The following is a 17595-nucleotide window of genomic DNA, read 5'->3' as shown; positions in this document are numbered from 1 at the left end:
CACGGGTCTCTCACTGTTGTGGCTTCTCCTGCTGCGGAGCACAGACTCCGGACGTGCAGGCCCAGCGGCCATGGCTCACGGGCCCAGCCGCTCCGCGGCATGTGGGATCCTCCCGGACCAGGGCACGAACCCGTGTCCCCTGCATCGGCAGGCGGACTCTCAACCACTGTGCCACCAGGGAAGCCCGGACATACTTTTGCTCAACATCAGAAAGAACTTTCTCTTAAAAATTTTTTTATTCTATTTTCAGTGTTTTGAATAGGCAATACATTCATTGAAAGAGTATTAAAAGGAACGCAGTGAAAGTCTCCCTCCCACTACTTTTCCCTATCCACCTACTTCTCACTTTATTCCCCACCTCCACTCCAGATACTCATCTTAATAGTGCCTTGTATATGGTCCCATAGGTTTTAAATTTCCTTTTAGATTTTTAAATTTTATTTTTAGCTGTTATTAAAATATACATAACATAAAATTTACCATTTTAACCATTTTTAAGTGTACAACTCAGTGGTATTAAGCACATTCACATTGTTGTGCAACCATCATCACCATCCATCTCCAGAATGTATTTCATCCTCCCAAACTAAAAACCTGTACCCATTAAACAATAACCCCTCATTCCTCCCTTCTCCAAGCCGTTGGCAACTGTGGTTCTACTTTCTGTTTCTATGAATTTGCCTATTTTAGGTACCTCATACAAGTGAAATGATACAGTATTTGTTCTTTTGTGTCTGGCTTATTTCACTTAGCATAATATCTTCAAGATTCACCCATGTTGTATCATATGTCAGAATTTCCTTCTTTGTAAGCTTAAATAATATTCCATTGCTTCATATATTTTGATGGTCTGTTATTAGATGCATATATGTGTATAATTATTATATCTTCTTGCTATATTAAAGCTTTTACTGATAGATAATTCCTTCTTTGCCTTTTATAAACTTTTTTGATTTAAAGCCTATTTTGTCTGATATTAGTATAACCACTCCTGCTCTTTTTTGGTTACTATTTGCATGGAATGTCTTTTTCCATCCTTTCACTTTCAACTTATTTGTGTTTTTGGATCTAAAGTGAGTCTCTAGAAGACAACATATAATTGGATCATTTTTTTTAAGCCATCCTACCAATATCTGTCCTTTGATTCAAGAGTTTAATCCATTTACATTTAAAGAAATTACTGCTAAGGAGGGACATACTTTTGTTATTTTGCTATTTGTTTTCTGTATGCCTTTTGACTCTTTTGGCCCTCATTTCTTGTATTACTGTCTTCTCTTGTATTTCAGTTATTGATGTTAGAAAAGTACATCTTTATACATTATGTGTCTAAAACCATAGACTTACAATTTTTTTAATGTACTAGTTTCTTAAATCATATAGAAAAAAAAACTGGAGTTACAAACCAAAATTATAATAATTCTAGCTTTTATAATTGTCCATGTATTTATCTTTAGGAGAGATCTTATTTCTTCACACGATTTCAAGTTAGTGTCTAATGACCTTTCATTTCCATCTGAAGCACTTTTCCTTTAGCATTTCCTGCAGGGCAGATCTAGTAGTAAGAAACTTTTTTTCCTTTTAAGAATTTATTGTCAGAAACAACTTTAAAAGGAAATTTTAAAAGAAAAAATTCCACCACTCTGACAAGGCTGTTTTTATTTTTCTATAGTTTCCAGTCTTCAGCATAGGAATATATAGTTCTATTTTGTAAACAAATGTTATGTAAGTTTCATTTCATATTGTTTCATAAACATTTCCTTGCTGCCAGAGACCATTTTCATGGCCTTTGTAATATTTTACCTGGAGAACACATATGGATTTATTTAATCAGTCACTCATTGTTGGACACTTAGTTGCCTCCCAGTTTTCCACTATTAGAAGTAACACTGCAGTGGACAGCCTTGTTTGGCTTTTTCTTCATTTGAATTGTTCCTTAGAAGGACTCTGTTCTCATAGGATGCTTTTCCTTTTAGGAAAATGAGATCCATTCAAATTATGTCAAGGAACTGGGGGAAAATAATAGTTATTCCACAGATTTTGTATGCGAGGGGATCCAAGAAAAGGTAAACAACCAGGCTGTAGGGAGGAAGGTTGTTTAACAGAGCTAGTCCATGGGGTCTTCTCTCAGGGACTTCTCTCTCTCTCTCCCTCTTTTTTTTGCCACGCTGTGCAGCTTGCGGAAACTTCGTCCTTCCCTGACCAGGGATCGAACCCAGTCCACGGCAGTGAAAGCACTGAGCCCTAACCACTGGACTGCCAGAGAATTCCCAGGGACTTCTCTTTTAATAAGTCCCAGCTACTACATCAACCAGTGCCCTTGACTCCAACTGAGTTAGGCAAGAAAGGAATTTATTTACATATTTGTGGGTAGATCTCAGAATTGGATGGAAGGAAGGAAAGAAGGAAGAAATCCTTCCTTAAATTCATGTGGGATTAGAGAATCAGGCTTAGAGACTTCACGGGATCAATGACCAAAATCACATTATGGGACTAATCCAGGGAAGACCATCACAGGCCCTAGACACCCCCTGGACCACCACCACTGGACATACCACAAGAACTGTGGCCATGACAACCCTAGAGACTGTATATGTCACTGCTGCAGCTACCACCCATCATCAAAATGAGCTGTGCACTATCCCTGCTACTTTGCTTCCAATTCCGAGTCTGAGGCTGATGCTCCTGATGAGTGGTACTAGGTCAGCTCCCAAACTTCCAGGAAAACTGGGAATGTACCTGGAATTTTCCACTTCTATAATGCCTCATCAGAAAGGACTTTCCTCAAACATTGGAAGGAGATTCAAATGCTGGTCAGCCAAAAAGAATGACAAATACCTGCTACAGATCACAAGCCCATCAGGGATAAAGATCAAAACAGGGATGGCAAATTCAGATGCCTACAGTGAGTGACCAGGCAGGTAATGTACTGGGTGAAGAGCTCTGAGTGGGCACTTGTGTAAATTTATTGCCACACAGAATAAGAGGTCAGCAGGGCCACTTCTTCCAATATTTCAAGAGAAGCTAGAAATCTAAAAAAAAAAAAAGAAATGTATGAGAAATCTCCTGTTTTTAAATGTTGGCACTGTGGAAGACAGAGTATATCAATTGTCTGGATTTGCTCCAAGGGCAGCTGGTTTGTGGCTTTTGTATAAACCAGGGCTTTACTAAGGCTGCTCAGTGTCTAGGGGCTGAATATGCACATTTTATAGATTTATCTGTTGCTATATTTTGCTTTAAGAAATAATTTTTTTTTTTACCATCTTAACCATTTTAAGTGTATAGTTCAGTAGTGTTAAGTACATTCACATTGTTGTGCCATCTCCAGAACTTTTTCATCTTGCAAAACTGAAACTCTATACCCATTAAACAAGAACTCCTCATTTCCCTCTTCCCCAGCCTCTGGCAACCACCATTCTACTTGCTGTCTCTATGAATTTGACTACTCTATGTACCTCGTGTAAGTGGAACAGTACAGTATTTGTCTTTTTGTGACTGGCTTATTTCAGTGAGCAAAATGTCCTCAAGGTTCATCCATGTTGTGGCATGTGTCAGAATTTCCTTTCTTTTTAAGTCTGAGTAGTATTCCATCGTATGCATACGCATTTTGTTTATCCATTCATCCATCAACAGACATTTGGGTTGCTTCCACCTTTTGGCTATTGTGAATAATGCTGCTATGTACACAGGTGTACAAATACCTTTTCAAGACCCTGCTGTCATTTCTATGGGGTATATACCCAGAAGTGGAATTACTGGTTGATATGGTAATTCTACTTTTAATATTTTTGAGGAATTGTATTTTGGGTTTTGAGAGTTCTTTCTATATTCAGATACAAGTCCCTTTTCAGATAGGTAACTTGCAAATATTTTCTTCAAGTCTGTCATTTATCTATTCATTCTCTTAAGAACATCTTTCAAAAATCAGTTCTTCATTTTGATGAAGCACAATTTAGCAAAAAAGAAAAAAAAATTTACAGGTAATGCTTTTAGCATCATATTTAAGAAATCTTTGCCTAACGCAAAGTCACAAAGATTTCCTCCTATTTTCTTTGAGAAAGTTTATAGTCTTAGGTTTTACATTTAAGTCTATAATCCATTTTGAGTTAAATATTGTAAGTAACATGAGGTATGGATTGAGGTTTTTTATTTTTATATGGATATCCAATTGTTCTAGTACCAATCCTGAAAAGTTTATCCCTTCCTCATTGAAATGCATTTGCGGCTTTGTCAAAATTCAATTGACCATATATGTCTTGGTCTATTTCTGGACTCTATTTTGTTCAATTGATCTATATTATCTTTTCACCAGTACTACACTGTTTTAATTATTATAGCTTCAGAGTAAGTCATGAAATTAATGTGAATTCTCCAACTTTGTTGTTATTTTTTGAAATTGTTCTGATATTCTAGTTCCATTGCCTTTCCAAATAAACTTTAAAATCTGCTTGTCAATTTCTACAAGAAATTCTGATGGAATTTTTATTAGAATTACATTGAATCTACAGATCAGTGTGGGGATAATTTTATTGAGTCTTCCAACCCATGAACATGATGTACCTCTCTATATTTCAGGTTTTCTTTGATTTCTTCCATCAGTGTTTTGTAATTTTTAGCATACAGATCTTGCACATATTTTGTTAGATTTCTACCTAAGTATTTCCTGTTTTCTGGTACTCCTGTAAATAATGCTTTAAAATGTTTTTTTTTTCAATTTTCAATTGTTTATTGATAATGTATAGAAATAATTTTAATTTTTCTATATGGACCTTGTATCCTGTGACCTTGCTAATAAGCTCACTCATTAGTTAACATTTATTAGTTATTATTAACTAATAACACATTAATGTTTTAATATTATTTAAAATTGCAATCCAATCCTTGCCATCCTGATCCATTTTAGCACACTCTTCCTCCCACTTTTTTTGCTAGAGCATTTATTACCTTCTAGCTTTCTGTAATTTACCTATTTTGTTTAATGTCTGTCCTCCCCACTCCATGCCATTAGAAGGTAAGATTCATAGGAGCAGAGATTTTTGTCTGTTTATTCACTGATTTATTTCTAAGCGCATAGTAAGCACTCAGTACCTAGCACTCAATATGCACCATTTGAGTGAATAGATTACTAAACAGCAGTATCTAGTGAGTAATTGGGCCACCTTGAGAGGTAAAGTGCTTCTTGCCACCTAAGGTAGAGATCAGAGAGAAAATTCAATCTTCAGTGGGCCAGGTCAGTTGAACAAGGTGACCTTTAAGCTCTCTTCTAGCCTACTGGAAACAAATCCGAAACTTGCCTGATCTCAATAACAATACCAACACCCTGTGCCTGAAGGTGTATGTACTGGGCAGTGGCATCCGGGGAGGGGCAGGTTATCTGGAGCAGCTTTGAGGAGGAGGCAGGGGACTCCAACATCCTCATCTGTTTAGGAGAAGCATTTTCTCATTCCCAGGGAGGGGGTAGCAGGGAGTCAGCACCCAGGAACTCCTTGATCCCAGCTGCTGCTCCGGGCCACAGAAGGAGGGGAGAAGGCTGACTCTTAGAGACCCAGCCTGTCTTTACTGAAGGCCTTGCCACTAAGCCTGACAGGGAGTGAGATGTGGGTGGGTCTTGCTCACTGCTCCATCCCCAGAGCCTAGCACAGTGCTTGGAACAGGGAGGGATCCCTAGTGTTTGTTGACAAACTAACACTTACCAGGGGTGCCCTGAAAGGGTACAATTACAAAAAGAGATTGGTAGATGGAATGATTACAGGCAACAGCTTGCTCAAAACAACGATATTTGGAGAGGTCTACTGATGCAAAAAAAAAAAAAAAGTTCTGTTTCAGGATGAAACGTCTCCCTTTCCACAGCTCACTGTCAATTATCTCAATCTCAGTTATTGCCCAATTCTTTGTTTTCCCCACAAGGTCGGATTTGAATGATACTGCTGCTAATTATCAAAGAAGTTATTTCTAAAACTTGTAGTTCAAAATCAGCTGTCTTTTATAGTATACTTGTGTGTTTGGTTTTTTTTTTCAAATGACAAGGGCTAAAACTAAGTTTTCCCAAAACTTGCTTTTAACAGTGAAAAAAAATGGGGGGAAAACTCTAAATGTTCAAAGAGGTTAAATAAATAAATTATGTACCTTCATTTACTAAAATATTTGCAGCCACTATGATGATGTGAAATTTTATTTATTAATACAGAAAAGTGTTCATAGGCATTATTGGATGGAAAAAAGGAAGTTTCAAAACACTATGTACAGTGTGATTCCATTTTTGTTTGTTTTAAAAAATCTTTTATATATTTTAACATACAAATATATAAATATAAATATATATATAAATTCTAGAATGATATGCAGCAAAACGTTGACAATAGTTATCTCTGGGATTTTAGGTCATTTTTGTATTCTTTCCTTTGTATTGGTAATCATGAGCTTTCTTTCCTTTATATTCAGGGAGAACAATAATACTATTGTCATTTTGTGGAAAACATTAAAATTAAGCGAAAGCACATTTCCCTCTAAGAACACAGCTCTGAAATTACGTGAATCAAATAGAAATGAGCAAGAACTAGACCTAATAAGAATTTGCCGGTCCTGTCTGTTCCCAAGCTGTCCCTTGGCCCCCAGAGCTGTCCACGCTCACTTGTCAGGCTGTGCCCATCCCAACCCCCCATAGTCCCAAGCTCTGATGCTCAGCAACCACCAGCCTGCCTGACCCCTCTCCCTGGGCTGGGCCTGCATGGGGCAGGAAATAGGTAGCAGCCCAAGTTCCAGCTGCTGCAAAGCCTGGAGTAGTGTTGCTGTTGATAAACCACTGACCGTCAAGCAGGGGTGAGCCTTGGGCATCTGTGTAAGCTCTGGGTGCAGGAGTCCCTCCCTCCAGCCCTCCTCCCTTCCTTCTTCCCTCCCTCTCTCTTCCTTCTTCCCTCCCTCTTCAGTTCCTTTATCCTTCCCTTCCCCTCATCCTCCTTCCTTTTCTCTTTCCCTCCATTCCTTCCTCCTTCCTTCTCTCATTTCTCTACATCTCCAAGCACCTGCCAAGCACAAGGGACACAATGATGAATCACCCTCTGTCCCCCCTCAAGAGACCTACAGTCTGTAGAAGGAAGTAGCCAAGTCCCAGAGTTCACTGCTGTGAACTCAGAGTCCTAGGAGAGGGCTTCCTGAAGGAGGTGATACCTGTGGTGGATCCTGATAAATGAGGAAGAGTTGATCCGGAAAGAAAATGGGCAAGAACTCAACCCTCATGGGCAAGTCTGTTGTAGCTTCAGGTTCCTGAGTGGCCCTCCTGCTCCACAGAACCAGCCCTGCCCAGAAACCCTCTTTGGCCAGGGCAGTCTCCTTGGCCATCTCATGCCACTGCCTACCCGGCAACCCAGCCTACCTGGCCCTACAATGGCAGCAGCCCTGACTACAGAGCTTGGCTTAGTTTCACTCCATAAATGCAACTGAATCAGCACTTGTCTTTGTGGTCAGGACTTCCTGGAAGGAGCTGGCCCAACTGCTCCTGTTGGGTCATGCCCAGGTTCTGAAGTTCTCACCATCAGTTTGGCAGTACTTTTCTTATTTTAAGCCCAGATCCTTTCTGCTGCATTTAATCCAGTGTTCTTTTTAATTATAAGCAAAGATTTAAAAAGTGGTCTCTCAGCTCTAGATGCAGACCTTCTAGAAAGATGTGATTAGGTTTGTCTCTCCATCATTGTTAAGCACTTGGAACCACTTTAAGCAAAAGTGTGGGAGAGCAGGAATGTGTTTGGGGATCTTTCTCACTACTTTCACCTCTGCCAAGGACCCCTCTTGGGTGTCCTGATCCACTTGCCATGTTTGGACCATAATTTGATAAAAGACCCATTCAGGGGTGATTAGTCCATGTGGATAAAGCCACTACCCTCTCCAAATTTTCCTAGTTTTAAAAGGTGTTCCAAGCAAACATAGACCTTGAAGAGATCAGGGTCAGTATGAGTCACCGTGGAAGCTCAGTCATGGGAGCTGGAGACCAGGATGAGAGGTTTGGAACAAGGGCAAAGAGAGAGACCCACTGAAACTGTTTAAAGAAAGGAGAAAAAGTAAACATGCATGGCTGTATGATTTAAATTTTTTTGCCAATAAATTATATTCAAAAAAAGAGAGAGAGAGAGACGGATTGGAGAGAAATTGCTGGAGTCAGTGAGAAAGGAGCGTCCACCATGGAGGCTAATTCAGAAAAGATGGAATAAGGTTGGAAGGGGCTTTCATCAGATGGGGCAGGATGGAGCAGAATCTACAGCTGCTGCCTGCGGAGACCTTCCACCAGGGCCAGCAGGGAAAGAGGGACCATGGGCTGAAGGAGCAGGGCCTACGGAGTGTGGTCTAAGGTAGGGGGATACGAAGGATGTTGGGGTCAGTGTAGCTACAGATGTCTCTATTTCTCTCTTTCCTTTATTCTATTATCACTGATGGTCCATCTCAAAGTCCTTAGAGCACATCCTGAATGCTCTCCAGTTTCAGAGCCCAACCTACCTTCCCGTAAAGGGAACTGGAGGAAAAAAAGGTACCCAGATCGTCAAACCACCCTAATCCCAGGCACAGCCTCACTCCACCAGGTCCCTGATCCCCAAGGCCAGAAATCCACTGGGGGAGATAGACAAGTAAATGTAACCTTGCAAGACTTACATGATGGTGTAATAAGACCAATCTTAAGTTCATTCAGTGCTTACTGTGTGCTGCCATGTGTCAGGCTCTGTTCTAATCTCTGAGGATAGAGTTGAGCAAAACAGACAAAAATCCCTGAACTTTTGGAGCTAACATTTTTTTCTTTTGTATTGAAGAATAATTTACATATAGTGAAATGCATTGATCACAGGTGTAAAGCTTGATAAATTTTTATAAGTATATACGTCTAGGTATCTGCCATCCCCAGTCAATAACTGCCACCCCCTCCCCAAGGTAACCATATTCCTGACTTCTTTCACCATCAGTTAATTTTGCCTGTCCTTGAACTTTATAGAAATGGAGTCTTTTGTGCCTGGCTTCTTTCGTTTATGTTTGTGAGAGACATCTGTATGGTTGCATGTATATGTAGTTAGTTCTTTTAAAATTTCTATGTAGTATTCCATTGTGCGAATAATCCACAATTTATTTATCCATTATCTAAGTGATGGACATTTGAGTTATTTACAGTTCGAGGTTTTTATGAGCAAAGCTGCTATGAACATTCTGTATAATACATATTTTTTGGTGGACATACTCATTCATTTTTCTTTAGTATGTCCAGTGGCATACCTAGAATATTGGACACTTGGAATGGATATTTTTAATGCTTCCAGTTCTCTATACAACAAAATTATTTTTAGCAATAATAATGAAATCGATAATAATAATAATGATGACAAGACAAACAACACAGAAAATGACATTTTAATTTTATTGCACTTCATGTATATGTCATCACACCAGTAAAAAAATTAAGAATAAAATAAATATTACCATAACCCCCCACAAAGGATTAATATTTTTTAAGTATGTTAACTTTTTTTTAAAGGAGACAAAAAACATATACCAGTTTATACTGTTTTACTGTATTAAATTTTAAACCCAGAAATGCCAATAGGGGATTCCCTGGCAGTCCAGTGGTTAAGACTTGGCACTTTCATTCACAAGGCCTGGGTTCGATCCCTGGTCGGGGAACTAAGATCCCACAAGCTGCTCGGCCCAGCTAAAAGAAAAAAAGAAAGCCAATAATCACATAAAGTGATAGAATTAAATTAACTTAAGTTCTGCTTCTTTGTCTTTAAAATCATTGTGCTACCATTATTTATTTCAAATATATGGTTAGGTGCAGGAATATGTAATACCACAGGGAATGGAGAGAGGAACTGTGACTTGAAAAAGCTTGAATGATTCTGAATCTTTAGGAAATTACTCTCAAAATAAATACAGGTACAATGGAACATTATACAGCCATAAAAAGGAATGAAGTTCTCATAAATGTGACAACATGGATGAACCTTGAAAACATTATGCTAAGTGAAATAAGTCAGACATAAAAGGACAAATACTATATGATTCCACTTACATAAGGTACCTAGAATAGGCAAATCCATAGAGACAGAAAGTATATTAGAGGTTACCAAGAGATAGGGGAAGGTTGTAATGGAAAATTAATGTTTAATAGAGTTTCAGTTTGGGAAGATGAAAAAGTTCTGCAGATGGGTGGTGGTGATGGTTGCACAAAATCGTGTATGTAATTAATGTCACTGGATTGTACATTTAAACATGGTTAAAATGGCAAATTTTAGGGACTTCCCTGGTGGTGCAGTGGTTAAGACTCCACACTCCCAATGCAGGGGGCCTGGGTTCGATCCCTGATCAGGGAACTAGATCCCACATGCATGCTGCATCTAGGAGTTCACATGCCACAACTTAGGAGCCCATGTGCTGCAATTAAGGAGCCGGCAAGCCACAACTAAGGAGCCTGCCTGCCACAACTAAGACCCAGGGCAACCAAATAAATAAATAATTTTTTTAAAATGATAAATTTTAGAGTATTTATATTTTACCACAATAAAAACCTCACTAAATAAATAAACACAGAGAATTCATGTGTGTTGAGGGCCAAGTGTGTATCTGGACATTCTCCAAATTAACTTCCACGTACAATGCAATGCTTATTAAAGGATAAGTACTATAGGGACTTCCCTGTTGGCGCAGTTGTTAAGAATCCACCTGCCACTGCAGGGGACACGGGTTCAATCCCTGGTCCGGGAAGATCCCACGTGCCACAGAGCAACTAAGCTCATGCGCCACAACTACTGAGCCTGCACTCTAGAGCCCGCAAGCCACAGCTACTGAAGCCCGCACACCTAGAGCCCATGCTCTGCAACAAGAGAATCCACCACAATGAGAAGCCCATGCACCACAACGAAGAGTAGCCCCCGCTCACAGCAAATAGAGAAAGCCTGGGCGCAGCAACGAAGACCCAACACAGCCAAAAAGAAGAAAGGGTAGGTACTATAAATATATTTAACTCAATGGTAGTTGCAGCAATTGTTTAGAACTTAGACCAAGAAAAGATGTTCTAGGGGGAAGGATATTTTATAACTGACACTGTTTAGAATTTCTGGTCCTGGTACATGGTGACAATAAAGCAGATTGACTTTTAGTCATTTTTATCACTGTCCTAAATTTTCTACAACATCATATCCCCTTATTGCCTGCACACTGATTGAACTGCAGCTACTATCTCACCTTGGATATATGGCTAGGAGTGGAATTTCTGGGACATAGGGTAGGGGTATATATGGTTTTTACCAATTTATTCTCCCACTAGCAATGTATGAGAGCTCCAGCTGCTCCGTATCCTTGACAACTCTTTGTGCTGCTGGTCTTTTTAATTTTAACCATTCTGATGAGAGTATCACAGAATCTAATTGAGGTTTTATTTTGCATTTCCCTAATGACTAATGGTGTTGAGTGTCTTTTCATATGCTTACTGGCGCTTTCAATAGCCTCTTTTTCAAGTCTTTTGCCCAAAGTTTTGTTGGTTTGGCTGTTCTTTTCTTATTGATTTGAAGAGATCTTTATATATTCAGGACATGAGTCCTTTGTCAGAGATATGTACTGTGAAAATCTTCTCTTGCCCTCTCACTCTCTTAATGACATCTTTTCATAAGCAGAGGTTTTTATTTTAATGAAGTTCAATTTACCAATTAGAAAAAATTCTAGTAAGTGCCTTTTATGTCCTACTTAAAAGATCTTTGCCTTATCATGAAGATCTCCTCCCATGTTTTCTTCCAAGGGTTTTATTAGTTTAGTTTCACATTTAGGTTATGATCCATGTTGAGTTAATGTGTATGGTGGGGGTAGGGGTCGGAGCTGATTTTTTTCCCTTATGAGTATGCAGAGAAAAAAGCATTGGTTCCTCCCCAGAATTGCATAGGTGTCTTTATTGTAAGTCAAGTTACCATATGTATGGATGTATCACGAACAACTTCAGAGGTATTAACTTCCAGATCCTCAACTTCTCTCTATCCTCTTTTTCTAAAATGAATCTATTTGCTTCTGCAGTCAAACATCAAGCCAGTTGTCCTTTTCTACTTCACTTACCTTTCCAAGTAAGGCTTACTTTTCACTCAATCTCAGTTGGACCATGGTCCATCATTTAGACAAGTGCAGACCACTACAGACCCAAACAAAGGAGCAATTAGAGAGTGCACACTTCTGAGGGAGTGATCCCCCTCAACAAAGCACAGAGAGCATTGGCTATAAATATGGAAGGGGCAGCATCTTATTCCATCTAAGGGACAAATTCTAGGTGACAAGGCTCTGTGCACTATTTAGCTTAGAACTAGAATATGAAAGTGAGATGGTTGTCACGAGGCTATGTATTAACACATTTATTTGAATTGAAAAATGAATCCAGATTTTCTTTTGACAGTAAGTCTGATTGGGCTGACCGACTTGACGATGAATTCTGGCTTTGCCAATTAGCTTATATGGCAGACATTTCCCATAAATTAAATAAACCAAATCTGCAACCCTGAGGTTCTGGAGAAAATATATACAACATGCAGGAAATTATATTTTTACAGCTATTAAAATTATGATAAAAAATTTAGATGTCAACGTAAAAATATGAAAGTATGTAGTTTTCCAAAATTCTTTTAGGGGATACACAGCATGAAAATTTAAAGAACACTGATCTAGGGCAGTGGTTCTCAACTCTGGTTGCAATTGGAATCACTTGCGGAGTTTAAAAGAAGATGATGACTGAGCTTCACTCCAGGCCCATTAAATCAAAGGAGCTGGGAGTGAGTGCTTTTTAAAAGCTCCCCAGATTCAGCCAGGCTAAGAACCACTTGCTCCTTCCTCCACCCTGCCTTGTCTCTGTAAACACACAATCTAAACCCCTCTGCCTTCCTCGCCCCCAGCACCCAAGGCTATCTCCCTAACCCACACCCTTATCTAGCTCCAAGCCTAGACATTACCTCTTGGACATTCACAGGCCCTTCAAACACAACATGTCTAAAGCCAGCCTTGGCAACAGTTTTGATCATGCATCAGTAGAAATTGTGAGAGGGGTGGGCCTCAAAATACATATATTAAAAAATAAACCAGGAGGGTTCCCTGGTGGCTTAGTGGTTAAGATTCCTGGCTTTCACTGCTGTGGCCCAGGTTCAGTCCCTGGTTTGGGGAACTGAGATCTCACAAGCCTTACAGCACAGCCAAAAACAACAACAACAACAACAAAAACCATATATGTATCACTATGTTAATATGTCTATAAAATAGAAAATAAAAAAGCATGAGACTAGAACTTAATATAAATACAAGTTCTAACATTTTCTCTCCACATCCTATGGATGAGCTCTGATTTTGCACATGCTGGTCCTTCTTCCGGGAATTCCCTTCCCCCTTTGTCCTTCACTACGATCTTCTACTTATCCTTCAAGACCCAGTCCTCTGAGACTCCTCCACAGGTAGACCTTTCCTACCTCCATAGTGCCCCCAGGGGACTCTGTACAGGCCTCTACCTTTACAACTGCTGTGCTACGTGAATCTTTGATGTTTGGTTGTCTCTTTAGTTCCTACAGACCCAGGAACACATTGAGGGCAGCACCTAGCATAGGACCTGGCTCATAGTAGGTTTGCAATAAATGTTGAATGGTGGAGGGAGTGAAGAGGAAATAGCCAGAATATCTAATGGCCAGTATAGCAGAGGGGGGTGGCAGATGGGAGGTGGGGAGGAGGTTCCTGGAGGTTCTTCATTAGGAGAGTGTTAACCTTTTTTTTTTTTTTTTTTTAATTTTTAATTTTACTCAACATTGGTACAGAAGTGCTAACATTTCCATAAAATAATTTCTGTGATACAGAAAGGAATATACTTTGCAAGAAATGTAGTTCATCTTAAGTCTCCAAATACTTTTAAAGGCTAATGCAGCAGCTGGCAAAATAACACACAGTACACAGTGGCTGGCTTGGGGGAAGCCAGGGCGTCCAGGTCAGCTGCAGTGGAGGGGCGCTCTAGTTTGGCCATACCACTGCTTACTGACTGTACTTTATTTGTTAACGGTGAATTCCTAGAGACCTGACTGTCCAAGGTCTCAGGGACTTTTTAAGTCTGAAGGACAACATTTCCATCTGGGCTGCAGAGAGAACTCTGCCCTGTGTGGGTGTGGAGGGGACGATCCCTGCACAAGAGCCCCCCTTTGTCTGGAATTCAGGCCTGGCCAGGAACCCTGAGGCCACAGCAGTGATCCACTGGGATTCCTCAAAGCAGTTGTGTTTGTCTCTGCGTTACAAGTGGGGACACTGAGGCACTGGAAGGGGTGACCTTCCTAGGCCCTGCAAGTGATGATCAGGGCCTGGCCTGTCTCTGGCCACTCTCAGCTGGCCCAGGGGGCTGCCGCTCACTGGGCTCTCCAAGAAGAGCTGTCAAGGCAGAAATGGAGGCGAGGACAGTGTGGGAGGAGAAGCCGGGTGCAGCCGCAGAGATAGTGCAGAGTTCATGCCAGGGTTTGTCCGCCTGCCCACCTCAGGAGAGAGCAGGCACAGCCCTCCAGCCAGGAGCAGAGCTAGGCCAAGAGTTGCCCTTCAGCTTAGGGCAGGATGCAGTTGCTTTACCCCAGTGGCTCTCAGCGGCAGGGATCTTGCCCCCAGACAAACGTCTGCCAATGTCTGGAGACACTTTTAGTTGTTTCAACGAGGGGTGGAGGGTGCTACTGGCAACTGGCATACAGTGGGTAGAGGCCAGGGATGCTGCTACACATCCTGCAGCGCACAGGACAGACGCACAACAGAGATTTATTTGGCCCCAAATGTCACTAGTGCTAAAGCTGAGAAACCCTGCCCACACTTTCCTCCCTCCACATCTTCACTCAAACAGTCCCTTCATGCCTGGCAAGCAACAAACTAAGTTTGGGGGGACTTCCCTGGTGGTCCAGTGGTTAAGACTCCGTACTTCTACTGCAGGGGGCATGGGTTCGATCCCTGGTCGGGGAACTAAGATCCTACATGCTGCACGGTGCAGCCAAAAACAAAACCAAAACCAAAAATAAGTCAGTTTGTCAAACCTCTTCATGACTGAGATCACGTCACCTCCTTTTCCAGGTCTGCCATCCTCTAGCTGTGTGACTTTAGACAAGTGATGTGACCTCTCTGAGCCAGAGTCTCCACCTTGTTAAAAAAAAAAAATCCCTCCTGCATGGTCAGCCATTGTGAAGAGGAGACACAGTGTTGTCCAGAGAAGGCCCAGCTCTGTGCGTGGCTCCTAGGAACGCCCGGTTCACAGAGGCTGCTGCTGTTGCTAATCTCTGCTTCTGCCTTCCCTGAGACCCCTGCATTTTGGTTTGTGTGTTTTTGGACTCCTGTACCCAGAACATACTCTGCAGTGGCATGAGCTGACCCCTCCATGAACTGTGTACACTGAAAGAAGCAGGGGCTTGATGTCTTGGTGCCTAGTACAGGGCCTGGCATGGGGTAGGTCCTGAGTAAGTGCTGAGTCCCTGGTACATGCTGGCCCCTGTGCTGTACGGAACACAGGGAGCCCAGTGGGTCATGCAAGGTTTGAACTGTAATTGGGCAGAGTGTGTCGGTGGAACTCTCCTTGAGCCTATAACTCTGTGGTTTCTGCCCCAGGCCTTGGGGAAGCTGATTTTTCCTAGCAGATATCGGAGGCTCCCAGTGACAGCTCCACAAGGGATTTTCTCCAAACTTTTTGTTTACGAATTTTCAAACCTACAGAAGAGTTGCAAGAATGGTGCAATGAACATACATGTACCCCTCACCTGTATTCACCACTTTTGCTTCATCACACACACACACACACACACACACACACACACACATTTTTTTCAGAACCATTTGAGAGTTGACATCATGACATTTCACCTCAAAATGCTTCACCAGGCATACTCTCAGAACAAGGACACTGTCCTATACAACCACACTACAATGATCATACTCAAAACACTTGACGCTGATAAATCCCTTATCTAACCGTGGTTCTTGTTTAGATTTCCCCAGTTGTCCCAATAGTGGTTTTTTACAGGGTTCTTTTTGTTTGTTTGTTTTGATCCAGGAGCCAATCAACGATCAATCAAAGCACCACATGCAGCTGTCATGTCTTTTTAACCTAGTTCTCTTTTTTTTTGTTGGTCATCCGAGACACCTACATTTTTTTTAAGGAATGCAGGCCAGTTGTTTTGCAGAATGTCTCTCAATTTGGGATTGTCTGCTGCTTGCACATGATTAACTTCAGCGTGTATGTTTTTGGTAGGAATAGCACAGATAGAACGTTGTGACCCTCTCAGAGCAGCCCACCAGGGAGCACAAGATGTCCCGTGTCCCACTATCTGTGACCTCATTTTTGATCCCACAGATTGTCACAGGGGAGAGAATTCTGCAGAAGCCTGCATCCTCTCCCCTTGCCCCGCAGGCCAGCCACATTGGAGACCGCCTCGTGAGCGTGGGGAGGTGGCATTCTCTGTGGCTCTGAGGAGATGAAGGGAATGGGGTGTGGCCAGAACTGCTTCCCAGGGCAGTTCAGAATCACCTTTGCCCCTAAACCACAACCCCCCTCATGCCTGCCCACGTGGCTGCCATGCCCTGCCTCTCTTTGGCTGGGAGGAAACCATCCTGTCCCGGCAATCCCCACTCATCCTCCCTACTTGTCAAGGCACTCACGTTTTAGGAGAAAGTGGCTGGCTTTTGTGGTAAACCCCTGCCTGGCCCAACAGACCTGAGCAGCCGGTTTCTTGAACCCTGGTCTCAGAGGAGAAGCCTAGAATCCCAGCCTGCTGGTGGCAAGAGGAAATACTGGGCCAGGACAGGGAGGTGGCCTGGAATCAACTGGTGGGATGTGGGTGAGTCAAGGGAAGCCAGAGGGCAGAGGGGAAAGGTCTACCTCTTAACTGCTCTACAAATCCCAGATCAGTTCACCTCTTCCATGAAGCCCACCTTGATCACCTTGGTGCCCACCAAGCTCTTCTCAACTGCATAGGAAAGTGCTGAATTCTGTTTTAACCACTGAGGCAAATTACTTGTGCCTCCTCTTGTATAGTACTAAACCTGGGGGGGGCGGGGGGGTGCATCTTTGTGCAGCTATTTGGTCCTAATCCTGCATTGTGTATGCAGTAGGTGCTCAGTACATGTTTGATTAGCTAAATAAAATGAGAGTTCATCTATTCATGCATTCATTCACTCGAAAAATCATTAACAAGCAACTACCTTGAGCTAGAATGTCTTCTAGGGGCCCTTGTCCTTGGGGACTGAATGTAGGGGGACAGACCACAGACAGATAAATAAGCAGATGATGTGAGGCCAGCGCTACAAAGAAAGAGTGAGTGAATGACTCACTGACTGACTGAATGAATGAATGAATTGTAGATCGAGGAGAGGAGAAAGTGGATGAATGGCCTGGGGAGGGAGCTCCCATCCTCCTGCCATCACCCTGGGAGGACAGGAGCTCTGCAGAGATGGGGCAGCCTGCTGGCCTGGCCTTATGTTAGCTGGAGAGAAGGTATTCTGGGAGGAGATATTTTCCCTAGGCTTTTGGAGCAGTGGCCATTTCCCCCCAGGGGCACCAGAAATGAAACTGCTAGCCACTCAAGGGAAAAACAGAGCTCAGTTCAC

This window comes from Mesoplodon densirostris, chromosome 4 (assembly GCF_025265405.1).
Source record: "Mesoplodon densirostris isolate mMesDen1 chromosome 4, mMesDen1 primary haplotype, whole genome shotgun sequence".
Lineage (NCBI taxonomy): Eukaryota > Metazoa > Chordata > Mammalia > Artiodactyla > Ziphiidae > Mesoplodon > Mesoplodon densirostris.
Note: the sequence above shows the minus strand (reverse complement) of the source record.